Source organism: Equus asinus, chromosome X, assembly GCF_041296235.1.
Source record: "Equus asinus isolate D_3611 breed Donkey chromosome X, EquAss-T2T_v2, whole genome shotgun sequence".
NCBI lineage: Eukaryota > Metazoa > Chordata > Mammalia > Perissodactyla > Equidae > Equus > Equus asinus.
The window spans coordinates 17,014,701-17,028,539 of NC_091820.1; the positions used below are offsets into that span (position 1 = coordinate 17,014,701).

At 42.9% G+C, this 13,839-nt stretch overlaps 1 protein-coding gene across 1 annotated transcript in view; it reads right to left on the bottom strand.

Moving 5' to 3' along the window:
* The window catches only part of SMPX (small muscle protein X-linked), a 124,811-nt gene that overhangs the window by 7,723 nt on the left and 103,249 nt on the right, over positions 1 to 13,839 (bottom strand). The gene's annotated exons all lie outside the window — the stretch shown is intronic.

The following is a 13,839-nucleotide window of genomic DNA, read 5'->3' on the forward strand; positions in this document are numbered from 1 at the left end:
CATTAGAACCACCTGGGGAGTTTTTAAAAATCCCAAGGCTCAGGCTGCCCCAGACTAATGACATCAGAGTCTCTAGGGGTGGGATCAATATTTTTTGAAGCTCTCCAGGCCTCTGATGCGCAGCCAAGGTAGAGAACCACTGGCCTAGGAGCATTTGTCAGACTTTACTGTCCATAGGAGGCACCTGGGGATCTTGTTAAACTGCAGATTTTGACTCAGGAGGTCTGTGCCGGGCATGAGGTTGTGCATTGCTAGAAAGCCCCCAAAGGATGCTGTTGTTGTTGGTTCATGGACCACACTTTGAGAATCAAGGGTCTAGAGCAGTGGTTCTCAATGAGGGGTGGGGTGGGTATTTTACCCCCTCAGTGGACATTTGGCAATACGTGGAGACATTTTTGGTTATTACAACCAAGAGGAGGAGGTGCCACTGGCATCTGATGGGTAGAGGCCAGGAATGCTCTAGGCATCCTACAGTGCCCAGGACAGCCCCCACCCCAAAGAGTTATCTAGCCCAAACGTCAGTAGTGCTGAGGTTGAGAAATACTCAGTGAAAGAAATGTACCATGAAAGAAAATTATCCTAAACCTGAGCTGGGACAGCTGTGTGCTCTGGTGTGATGGGTGGTCCCTTCTGGGAAGCATTTCTGATAAAACATGAGTGATTTTCTGATCAACTTTAATGAGATTAAGAGCCCCTTCTGGGAAATTAGATTTACCTGCCTCGCTAAATTAGCCTTGTAACAGAGTTTAATGACCACTTGTACCTGGTCTAACAATGTTAGCTAACCACATTTTTTCCTATTCCAAGTTTTTGAACTGGCTTTTCGAAGCCTCTTTAAGCAACTTTGAAACAAAGCTTTGACATGTGCTTGCAGTCAGTTCATCAGAGAAATTGCTTTAGCACCCTTTGCCTTGCCGGCCTCCAAGTGTCTCCCAAGTGGGACCCTGTCTATACATTCAGCTGTTTACAGAGTGCCTGCTGTGGAGACGTTTTAGCACAGACAGCCTTCAGATCCCAGCTCTCCTTCTTCCTAGCTGTGTCACCTTGGGCAAGTGTTCTTCTGAAGGACAGGAAAATAATAGTATCAAGCTCACAGGATTGCTGTGATGATAATATATTAAAGAATTTAGCAGAATGCCTCCCACATAGTAGATGCTCAATAAATGTGCACTATTACTATTATTCTGAGACAAAGACCCACAAAAAGCTTATAAGTTGACACATCCCTGCCTCCCACTCTGCCTTCCAAGCAAGATTCAGTCTTTGTCATCTTGGCTTCAAACTCTTTGTGGTGCCGCTGGTTGGTGGAAGTCTAAATGGATTGAGAGAAGAATTGAAAGGAGTGAATTGAGTGGAAATTACAGAAAAAAAGAAAGGCTGGGGCAATCAGTGCTTAACTAGATTTGGGAGAAAGAATGGAGAGATTTGGGGTAAGAAGTCCGTAGGATGAAGGAATCTTGGGCTGATAATGAATCAAGAGAATTTTTAGGTAGTTTTATGTGTGTTTTACAATGTAAGTCTCTCTTAAGTAAAGATTTGCATTCCTTTTTGAGGCCATGTTTGGTGATTGATTTATGTTTCTTTTGGATGAAGTTCTGTGCTCAAATGGTCTTAAAGATGGAAACCAGACTCTGGTTTTATTTTGGTTACATTATATGCCACAAAATGTATTAGGAGCTATGGATACACTAGCAGACAAGTTATCCCCCTTCATGGAACTCAACATCTAGAAGGAAAGTCGGACAATAAAATAAGTGATGGCAATCCACTCCTCCCTTGTGATGGGTGCTGCTGTGATGGAACAAACACAGGAAGCTGAGGATGTTCTATCCAGTTTAAGGGGCTATAAAGAGGCTTTTCAGAAATAGTATTTAAACTGAGGCCTGAATGATGGGTAGGAGTTAGTCAGCTAATGGGTAGAGGAGGAGAGAGAGATTGGAGAAGAATATTCTGAGCGTATGTAAAGGCCTAGAGTTAGTATGACACCTCCATGAACTGAGAGAAGTTCACTAGGGTTGGAGCAAGGAATTCCCTGGGTGGGCAGAAATGCAAGATGGGAAAAACCTGGTGAGTCTGAGCCAGCTAATGCAGGCCCTAAGGGTAATGGGGAGCCACTGAAGGATGTTTAGCAGGGCAGTGACATTATCACTCTTGTATTTTTTCTTTTTTTAGAAAGATCTATTAACTGCAGGGCTCTGGCAACTGAAAACAAGCAAGAGAAGGCTTTAAGGAGTGAAGTGCACAGATCACTTTGACAGCTGTGGACCATTAATGCTCCAATTGTTCAGAGAGGTCACCTGTGTGACAGCAACAAGAATGGCAGATGAATGGAGTTTACAAAGCTTCTTTCAAGGTGGAGAGAGGGGTCAAACATATCAGAAACTCATAGCACTTGTCCAAGGGCTCTTGCCTGAGGATGAGAAAGGCGGTCCCTCACCATTAGCAAAGGCCCAGGGGCTCCTGACTGAAGCACTTCAGCTCCAGATCTCAGACTTCTGTCAAGGACTTAGGAAAATTCCCACGGGCCTCACAAACGTTACTTGGAGAACTAAATACTAGACAAATCACAAGTGACCACAGGCTACCGGGCAGGCAGTGAGAACTCATCCTGAGCACTCACCTGTCAATTCGCAGTATTTTGTGGGCTAGGAAGAATCTGAGCTTACAGAAAATAGAAATGGACAGTCTCTCCAATCCCATGGCTTGATTTATTGAACAGGCGAAATAAGCCTTGGGAGGGAAAGAGATCCGTTCCTAACGAGTTAACCATTAATAAAGCCCTGCTATAAATGGAACTCAGGAGAGAGGGTAGCTTGTCAGAGGGCAAAGGAGTGGGCCCCATTAGACAAAATAGGTCAGGCAAGGAGAAAGCCCTCATGTCTCCTGACTAGTTATGTTGATCAGCGATGACAGCCCTTGTTTTTTAACTGATTGAAAAGGGATAGAGAATATACAAGAAGTTTCTTTCTTGTTGTTGCCTTTCTTAGAAGATGGCTGTTTCAAAGAGGATCCTGAAAAGAACTGAAAATATTTATCACAGTTTTGAGTTTTGTGCTAAAAAATCTGTGTGTGGGTGTGTGTGCGTGTGTTTGTGTGTGTGTCTTCAGAAACATACATTTTTACAGAAAAAAGTTCTGTGCTGCTCCTAAGGAGTCCCTGCGGCTGGATTACTGTCTTTCATCTGGGATTAGTGACACAGCAACTCCTGGGGAGGGTGGCCCTTCCATTGGTTTGATTTTTGGTGATACTCTCTGCTTTTTTCCTGTTGTTCTTGTTTTCACCCTCAGAAATCAAGAGAGCAGGAAAACCATCATAATATGAGAACGAGCCGAGGAGAGAGAGCAGTGTGCAAAAGCTAACATTTATCCATCAAACACTAGATTTTTAGTTGACTTTGGGATTTGCCCTCCCTAAGAGGTTCTGCCTTCTTCCCCCTCTTCCCTTCTTCCTCCTCCCTAATGACTCGAGGAAGTGAAGAAAAACCTTTCCGGAGTGCTCAGAGCATGCACTTTGCTTATATGTTGGCTGGTTTCTAAAGGTTTTTGCTGTTAAAAACATCAGGGAAACTGGCTTCACATTTGGAAATAATCTTTCTAATTTCCCCAAAGGTAAACAACATTTTGTGTTTTAAATACATATAAGAAATTGTGGGTGGTGAGGATCAGTGGGGTTGAAAGAAAAGCAAAGACTTGGTAAATGTTAAGGCTGTGTGACTTTGGGCAAATCTCACTTTTCTGGACCTCAGTTTTCTCTTTGGTAAAAAAAGAGGAGTAGACTGCTGTTGTAGGCATCCTCCCAGATGGTCCCCAGTGAGTCCTGCCTCCTGGTATTCATACCCTTGTATAGTCCCCTCCAACACCGAATAGGGCTGACTTGAGTAATCAATAGCATATTACAGAAATGATGGAGTGTGACTTCCAAGGCTAGGTCATAAAAGCCATTGTGGCTTCCGCCTTGCTCTCTCTTGGATCATTGGCTCTGGGGAAGCCAGCTGCCATGTTGTGAGGGCACTCAAGCAATCCAATGGCGAGGTCCACATGGGAAGGCACCAAGGCCTCCTGATAAGAGTCATCACCAACTAGCAAGTAGCATGAGTGCACCATCTTGAAAGTGGATCTTCCAATCTTAGTCAAGCCTTTAGATTACCGCAGTCTCAGCTGACATCTTGACTGCAAACTCATGAGGGACCCAGGCCAGAACCACCCAGCTGAGCCACTTCTGAATTCCTGACCCATAAAAACTCTGAGATAATATTTATTATTGTTTTAAGCTGCTAGGTTTGGGGTAATTTGTTACACAGCAACATATAACTACTATAGCTGCCTTAGACCAAGTCCAGCTCTTATGTTTTATGTGTCAATAAATAGGTGTTATTGGAATCACGAAACACTGGCATTTCTGTTATGTCAAAAACCAGATCCTAGCTGCAGGGTAGGACCACATTGCTCTCAGCATTTCTGAAATGGTGACTAGCCAGACTCTAGAGACCTGACATCCTGAGAACTCATGGATTCAACTTTGTGGGAGCAGGCCAACATAGCTGGCTGACCTTGAACCAAAGTTTACAATGCAACAGTTCAGCACCCAGCAATTAGTCCTTAGCACATCATACTGAAAACATAATCTACTTGTGTTTACACCCAGAGACTGAACTTGTTAAAAGAAACTCCAGTGGACTGGGCACTTGGACTCTCCTCTTAATGAATTGCTCCAAAGGGTGCAACTGGGATTATTTGGAGGGAACAGCAGCACTGGCAGTTTTTAGAGTGAGATGAATTGGCATAGGGGTTAAAAATTGCTGAGTTCATGGTTAAACCCAAGTGACTCTCCAGGGTTGTGGACATAACAGGAAAGCAGGGAGTATAGAGAGGACCTACTGGGTTGGGTCTTAGTTGAACTAAGTGACACTGATGGTCCCCTGACCTATGAGAATATGACTCTACATATTGCTGGCTAGAGACATGTCATGACACTGACAAGGCACAGCACACTCACTAGTGGGGACCAGAGTGTCTACAGCTCCTTCTAAGCCCAATACGGCTATTGTTCTGGACTCACACGGCAGTCTAGATAACTCAGTATCTCTTCCCCATGTCCTATCCTAAACGGAGGCTGTGGCTCACCACCGGATCACCCTATGAATAAGTGTACATCTATGCTGCATGGCTTTCCAAGAATGCTTGGCTGTTTTCCACATTTAGAGACTCTGATCCCAATGACCTTGACATTCAACCAAAGAAACACTTTTCCAAGCAAGAAGGATTTTAGTCTGATTTGTCCAAGGAGGATATGAGAAACATCCTCTCAGTCCTTCTGACCCAAGCTGCACATTAGACTCACCTGAGGGTCTTGCTAAACATACTCCTCCCTCAAAGAATTAATTGGTCAGGCAAGTCCAGGTGATCCTAGTGTGCACTCAGGATTGAGGACCATGGGTCCAACTGTATCCAGCAATTTGCTGCTGCCTGACTCCAGGACTAAGATAACTAGAATAAAAGTAAATGATTCTCACTCAAAACCCAAGGCTGGACAACTCAGTTGTTCAGAAACTGGCTTCAGTTCTTATGTCATAATATTTGAGAAAAGCTATACAACTGCCCCTCAATTAGTCAAGTAGCTGTGATCTGGTCCTGTCTTGTAGTGGACTTGAAAAGTGTTCGCATTTAGAACCTCCGTTGTTTTTTACTTCTACTACTTGGACATCCATAACAGTATGTTTGAATGAAGACTATCAAACCTGGCTTTCTGGTCTCTGCATATATTTGAAACTTGACAGGGCCTTCCTTAGAAATATTTCTATAGATATTGGAAAAATGAATCTTCTTCTTTCTTCCCAATCATTGCATCCAGGGATCTCCTTGTATTATGTCTTACAGCTGCATGTGAATCTACAATTATCTCATAAAAAGTTGAACCAAAAAGAAAACCAGGTAGTGGGCTGGATTTTGCCCATGGGCCCTGATTTGCCAACCCTTGGATTGTAGCAGTGTCAGAACTTAATAAACAGTTACAGGAATTAATATTGTGTCAGTGAGAGCAACAAAAACAACATGATCATCTCAATAGATGCAGAGAAGGCATTTGACAAGATCCAACAGCCATTTATGATAAAAACTCTGAACAAAATGGGCATAGAAGGAAACTATCTCAACATAATAAGGCCATATATGACAAACCCATAGCCAACATCATATTCAATGGGCAAAGACTGAACGCCATCCCCCTGAAAACAGGAACGAGACAAGGATGCCCTCTATCACCACTCTTATTTAACATAGTACTGGAGGTCCTGGCCAGAGCAATAAGGCAAGAAAAAGGAATAAAAGGAATCCAAATAGGGAGGGAAGAAGTGAAACTCTCGCTGTTTGCAGGTGACATGATCTTATATACAGAATACCCCAAAGAATCCATTGGAAAACTCTTAGAAGTAATCAACAACTACAGCAAAGTTGCAGGGTACCAAATCAATCTGCATAAATCAGTAGCATTTCTATACTCCAATAACGAACTAACAGAAAAAGAACTGAAGAACACAATACCATTCACAATCTCAACAAAAAGAATAAAATACCTTGGGGTAAATTTAACTAAGGAAGTGAAGGACCTATATAATGAAAATTACAAGGCCTTTCTGAGAGAATTGGATGACGACATAAGGAGATGGAAAGACATTCCATGTACATGGATTGGAAGAATAAACATAGTTAAAATGTCCGTTCTACCTAAAGCAATCTACAGATTCAACGCCATCCCAATCAGAATCCCAATGACATTCTTTACAGAATTAGAACAAAGAATCCTAAAATTCATATAGGGCAACAAAAGACCCCGAATTTCTAAAGCAATCCTGAGAAAAAAGAACAAAACGGGAGGCATCACAATCCCTGACTTCAAAACATACTACAAAGCTACAGTAATCAAAACAGCATGGTACTGGTACAAAAACAGGTGCACAGATCAATGGAACAGAATTGAAAGCCCAGAAATAAAACCACACATCTATGGACAACTTATCTTTGACAAAGGAGCTGAGGGCATACAACGGAGAAAAGAAAGTCTTTTCAACAAATGGTGCTGGGAAAACTGGAAAGCCAGATGTAAAAGAATGAAAATTGACCATTCTTTTTCACCATTCACCAAAATAAACTCAAAATGGATCAAAGACCTAAAGGTGAGACCTGAAACCATAAGGCTTCTGGAAGAAAATGTAGGCAGTACACTCTTTGATATCAGTATTAAAAGGATCTTTTCAGACACCATGCCTTCTCAGAGAAGGGAAACAATAGAAAGAATAAACAAATGGGACTTCATCAGACTAAAGAGTTTCTTCAAGGCAAATGAAAACAGGATTGAAACAAAAAAACAACCCACTAACTGGGAAAAAATATTTGCAAGTCATATATCTGACAAAGGCTTAATATCCATAATATACAAAGAACTCTCACAACTCAACAACAAAAAATCAAACAACCCAATCAAAAAATGGGCTGGAGACATGAACAGACATTTCTCCAAAGAAGATATACGGATGGCCAATAGGCACATGAAAAGATGCTCATCATCGCTGATCATCAGGGAAATGCAAATCAAAACTACACTAAGATATCACCTCACACCCATTAGAATGACAAAACTATCTAAAACTAATAGTAACAAATGTTGGAGAGGTTGTGGAGAAAAAGGAACCCTCATACACTGCTGGTGGGAATGCAAACTGGTGCAGCCACTATGGAAAACAGTATGGAGATTCCTCAAAAAATTAAAAATAGAACTACCATACGATCCAGCCATCCCACTACTGGGTATTTATCCAAAGAGCTTGAAGTCAGCAATCCCAAAAGTCCTATGCACCCCAATGTTCATTGCAGCATTATTTACAATAGCCAAGACATGGAAGCAACCTAAGTGCCCATCAGCAGACGAATGGATAAAGAAGATATGGTACATATATACAATGGAATACTACTCAGCTGCAAAACAGAACAAAATCATTCCATTTGCAATAACATGGATGGACCTTGAGGGAATTATGTTAAGTGAAATAAGCCAGCGAGAGAAGGATAATCTGTGTATGACTCCACTCATATGAGGAATTTAAAAATATGGACTAAGAACAGTTTAGTGGATACCAGGGGAAAGGTGGGGTGGGGGGTGGGCACAAAGGGTGAAGTGGTGAACCTACAACATGAATGACAAACATTAATGTACAACTGAAATTTCACAAGATTGTAACCTATCATTAACTCAATAAAAAAAATAAAAATATTGTGTCAGTGAGGTTAAGTGACTGGTAGGTAGGTTGATGCCACTGGCAGAATTCCTCATCTGTTATATTAAGATTGTCCCTCAGAATTTACACAGCACCTTTCACCCCCATGGAGCTTATCCTATCTGCCACAGGGAGAGTCAACCTGGGGCAATGGTTAAGAGTCAGCCAGCCTGGATTTGAATCCTGGCTGCCCCACTGTCTAGTTGTGCCACCTTAGGGGAAGTCATATAACTTCTCTCTTCCTTAGTTTCCTTGCCTGTAAAATGGAGCTCTTATGTATACTAACTCATTTAAGAATCACAAGGTAAAGTGCTTGGGACAGTGCCTGGCCCTTGGAAGCACTATTATAAGCTTTCATTGATGCTTTGTATGTCTGAATTTCAGCAAATAAATTTGACCAAGTCGCTAACCATACCTTTGGATCCTAGCTATAAAACTGTGGACTAGGTAATGGGATAGTTAGGGGATTTTGAATGTCAAGACCTAAACAATCTAGATTGATGGCTCTAGGTCAGTGGTTCTCAAAGTGTGGTCCCCAAACCAGCAGCAGCAGCCTGGGAGAATCTGTCAGAAATACAAATTCTCTGGCCCACTCCAGACCTACTGAATCAGGAGCTCTGGGCGTGGGGCCCAGAAACCTTCAAGAAGCCCTCTAGATGATGCTGCTGCCTGAGAAAGTTTGAGGACCACCACTCTAGGCCAATCGAAGGAGTTTCCATTGCTGTAGCCCACAGGATGCTGTCCTTGGTGCTGCCTTGCCCCCACTCTCCTCAAGATCTCAGTTAAAGAGAGGAGCAAGTTTATTCTCAAACTAGCAGATCAGACATGCAAAGCCAGGCTGGAGGAATAACTACAGTATTGGATGCTAGAATGTGGACCTGAAATGATCTCAGTCAGTTGGAAGTGCCAGCCAAAATTCACAAAGTTGTTTTGATTTTTAATAGAGATAGCTTCATTTTTGCCTAGCACAAGTTTCTAACTTAAGTTTCTTGGTATTTTAACTCCTACGTGTTCAGTGAGGTTGTCAGTGGTGATGCAGGTATCCAGGCACTGTGTTCCTAGTTAGCACTGTGTTCCTAGTTAGCACCGTGGCTAAGACTGCAGGATTGCAGCAGGTTGACCCCAAGTACAGGAGTGAAGCCCTGGCTACCACCTCTTGGCATTACATAATTTGATTACCTAGTGAGAAAGGGTGCCACCCAGGAGGGAAAACCAAATTTGGAGTCAATTATGAAGGGATGGCAGTGAGATGGTGAGGAGGTTCAGTAGCCATTCTAATGCAGTTGCAGTTGCCATCTGTGCTGGTCCCCGAGCATTATCAGCTGTTTTGTCTTATCTGGGCCACGCACTCTTCTCCCCACGCACTGGGAGTCCCTGCCAGCCAGGGGCTCTGAGACCAGCTCCGTTGGTGGTGGGTCCTGCTCCTGGCAATGGAAGCAGGTCTATAATTGGCCCATAATTGGATTGGATTTGGCTCAGAATGACTCCCATGCTCTCTCTCCCCTGACAGATAACCAGCAGTAAACTTCGTATATGATTCTGCAGGGAGTCTGGATGCCATTTCTCCGTTGTTGGTGACAATGGAGAGCCTTCCAGAAGAGTTGACCTTTAGGGTGATTATTTGGGGGCATCTTAAAGTAAAAGTTTCCCCAGGTGCATTCATTTGCTACCTGGTCTTTCTGAAATTAAAGACATTTCAACCTGAGTTTCAAATCTGGGATCAAATCTGTGTGTGTGTGTGTGTGTGTGTGTGTGTGTGTGGCATGTTTATATGTATATAAAGGACACTGTGATTTTTAAAAATTAGGCACCAAAAACCCAGTAAACAGAGATGGAAATTGAGATAGTACATTTCCTTTGAAATATGCCTATAGATAGATGTGGGTAGATGAATCCTAGCTATCTTTTTATGTCAGCGAGAAAAGTCCTTCCGGCTGTAAGCACCACCATTATCTGTTCAATTCTGGCCCACAACATGGGTTGTAAGTAACCCCTCCTCAGCACCTGCTGCAGACTGCCTGGTCATTCTACTTTCTGATTAAAAGGGATCACACCCATTTTCTATAGATGGACTTAATCAGGCTTAATTAATAGTCTTAAAATGAACTTTCTCTGGAGGGAGATGATGATATATCTCACAATCTTCCACCCTGTATGAAGTTGGAAGTTAGGTAAGACTGAATTGCAAATTCAATTCCTGCCTACCTGTCTCACAGAACTGTTGTGAACCTTGAAAGAGAGAATGAACATGAAAGTACTTTGGAATTCTCAAAATCAAGTGCAAGGGCATGTTAATATTATTGCTACTATTAGCCTCTAGTTAAAAGATATGATTTGGCTTTTGCCATAAAACCCCAAATAAGCTTCTCTTTCCTCATTGCCTGGCTTGTGATACCCCTCCCCTTTAAGTGGCCATTTCACAAAGTCTCCAAGCTGCCATGTTATTTGGCACCTGTACTTATAACTGGCTGCCTACCTGTTTCGCTCTTATTGCAAAGTAGACATTACTTAATTATCAGATTAAGTAATGTCAGAGAGAGGGAGGGAACCCTCCTAGACAGTAATAACAGTGGAAATTGGATGTGAATGGTGCATAGGCCAGGACAGGATGTCAGAGAGAAGGCAACCAGGGTAGTTCTGGATGTTTAGCTCGCCATAGGTCTTGTTTTAATTTCTGGACCAGACTCCAATAGTGCATACTCTGTGTACAAAAGATTGCTAAAAAGATGAGGTGCCTCTTTTTGGCCACCAAGCCCATTTGAAATACTCAGGAAAATGGTAGCTGATGCATTGTTTCATTTTTCCTTGATAGTAGCAGAGTGGTAGCTTGACTCTCCAAATATTTCTTAAACTGATTTTCTGCAGAGAAAAGTCATAAATTACAAACCAGATGCATTTACTAGTTAAAAATGGTGGAGGGGGTGCGGGTGAGCCTTTGAAGTCTCCAAAGCAAAATGAAAGTGCTCAAGTGAAATATTTGTAATTTTGCTGTCTCGAGACAAGGGCTTTGGAAGCGGGAGCTTCTGCAGGTTTTGAAAAATGGGACTGCAATGCCTCCTCTAGGAGAAAGAGGACACTTGCAGGTGAGAAATCATCTCCCGAACTGGCTCAAGCTCAAACGATTCAAGGTAGGTGGTGGCTGAGAAAGAGATCCTCCGGATGCTTACAAGTGCTTCAGTGAGCGCCTGTTAGTCCCAGACAGTTAATGGGTTTTCATTTTCAGTGAGCTTTTTCATAGTCCCTGGGGAAACACGCAGAGCTACTCTTTAGAGAGTATTTCAGTTAAAAATCTATCAACCCCTGCCCTGGGAAGAAAGGGGCTGAGGACAGAGGGCATGGGCAGGTTGTGGGGACAGCAAAGGGGATGAACACTTTCTGGATGCCACTTCATGCCAGGTGCTCCATCTGAGTCAACTCGCTGTCTTTATGTTCCCCTCTCAAGATTGGCATTATCATTCCTATTTATAGATGTGTCTCAGAGCAGTCAAGAGCTTGCCCAAGGTCACAAAATAACAGAGCTGGAAGTGGAGCACAGGTGTGTCTCGCTGTGTCCAGCACATCCAGTGTCCAGTGTCTTAAATTAAGTTCTTTCTAATGGTACCGTGTTATAGTTAATAATAATAATAGCTACCACTGTGTTAAGGACTTTATACACACTAGGTAATTCGGTGTTTCTCAACCTTGGCACTATGGACATTTCTTGTGGGGGGCTGTCCTGTGCACTGTGGGATGTTTAGAAGCATCCCTGGCCTCTACCTGCTACATGTCATAGTACCCACCCTGAGGTGTGACAACCAAAAATGTTTCCAAACGCTGCTGAATGTCCCTTAGGGTGGGGGGCAAAATCATCCCCATGAGGTAGGTATTTTTTTCATTTTTCAGAAGAAGAAACTGAGGCAGAGCGATTATGTCAAATCACAGACCAAGGTAATAGCAAAGGCAGGGCATGGACTTATGTCTGAATCACCTCTAAATGCTATATGCTTCAACCTTTTCAGTAGAATATCTGTTTTCCAGCATCCTATCTAGAATCTTTCGTTGTCACTTATATTCAAAGGCTGCATCTAGTTTCTTCTTCATTCCTGCTGCAGCCATTATATGCTGTCCCCTCTCACATCCTCACCCAACTAGACTGAGTTTCTTGAGGGACATTGTCTTATGTTGCTTACCTCGAAAGTAGCAGTGCCTGGCACACAGTAGGTGCACAGATGTTCACTTACTAAAGGAGTGAATTTATTCTAGTCCTTCAGTCCTTCCCATTTAAATCTAGGTCATGCTGTTAACTTACATTATGAAGAAAAAGGTTAATTCAGCCAAGGTAAATTCCAAGTAGCCCATGTACAAAATGATTAAGAAATGAAAATTAATTGAGTCTGAATAAATGGATGTTTGAACACTCAGAATTTAATAAACCCATTTGGTAAGTTTTCAGGAATTAATTGTTGCCTCTGAAACTAAAGGGCAGCCATGATTCCTATCATTTGTTTTCAAAATTGGGGATTAGGCGAGAGCTAGGCAGTAAAATGTGTATTACTTGTTAAGGATTTGGCTGGGCCTGCTGCATGCCTTCCAAGGGGGAAGGAAGTGCCACTGTCCTTTCTACAGAAGGCATCCAACGACTTTCAAGCAGTAGGACAGGCTTGCTTTCTGCTATTTTTCCAGCAGTCAAGATGAATTGTTCTGAGCAGCCTTTGTGCCACCTGCCTGGACGAAAGCGACTCCAATCTGTCGACTGCTTAATAGAAATTTCCCTCAGTGAAAAGCCAGTTGACCCACCCTGCCTGGGATTAAAGCAGCCACCACCTTGCCATCTGCATAAAGCCCTAAACCAGAGGGTGTGGAATGATCAGTTCACAGGCAGGGAGCGGTGATGAGGGAGTACAAGTTAAATGTGCAAGTCCTGATGTGCTCCTTGTGATTCCTTCTCCTTCTCAAATGCCACAATGTGTGGAGGGAGTGAAAACGAGCAGCGTTGTCACGATGCAGCCAAGCCTGATTAGACAGCCTGGAATTCATTTCCCCAGTTTTCTGCGTGGGCTGCACACAGCATGAGAGGGAATGAGAAAAAAAGGCTTCATGGGTAGGAGACGGCTGCCTCATGATGACACAGAGACACCTGTCAAGCCCTCGCTCATCCCGGGAGCAAAGGCAGCTCTGCAGAGGCCTGGTGTCCCTCTGCTGCAGTTTGTCAGCACTGGGCCAGGTCCATGTCATCTCCAGCACCCCCACAATAGCTGCTGTTCTGTCCCCTCTCCTCTTCTTCCCCCTCCCCTCCTTTCCTTTTCTTCTTTGCCTTCTCTCACTCTGTCTCTCTTTCATGCTTTCTCTGATATTTACAGACAATAACCCTTCCTTTTTTTTAAGACCCTTAAAAAGAGCAAATTATTTGTGCTTCCCTGCAATGTTTTGCATGAACTTAATCCAGGTAGATACTCTGTCTGGTTCATATTTGAATCCCCAAAGCTGATATCCTCATACCTGGTGCATGTTTTATGCTTAATAAATGCTTGTTGAATGAATGAATGCATGCATGCATGAATGGATGAGTGAATGAATGAATAAATGAACAA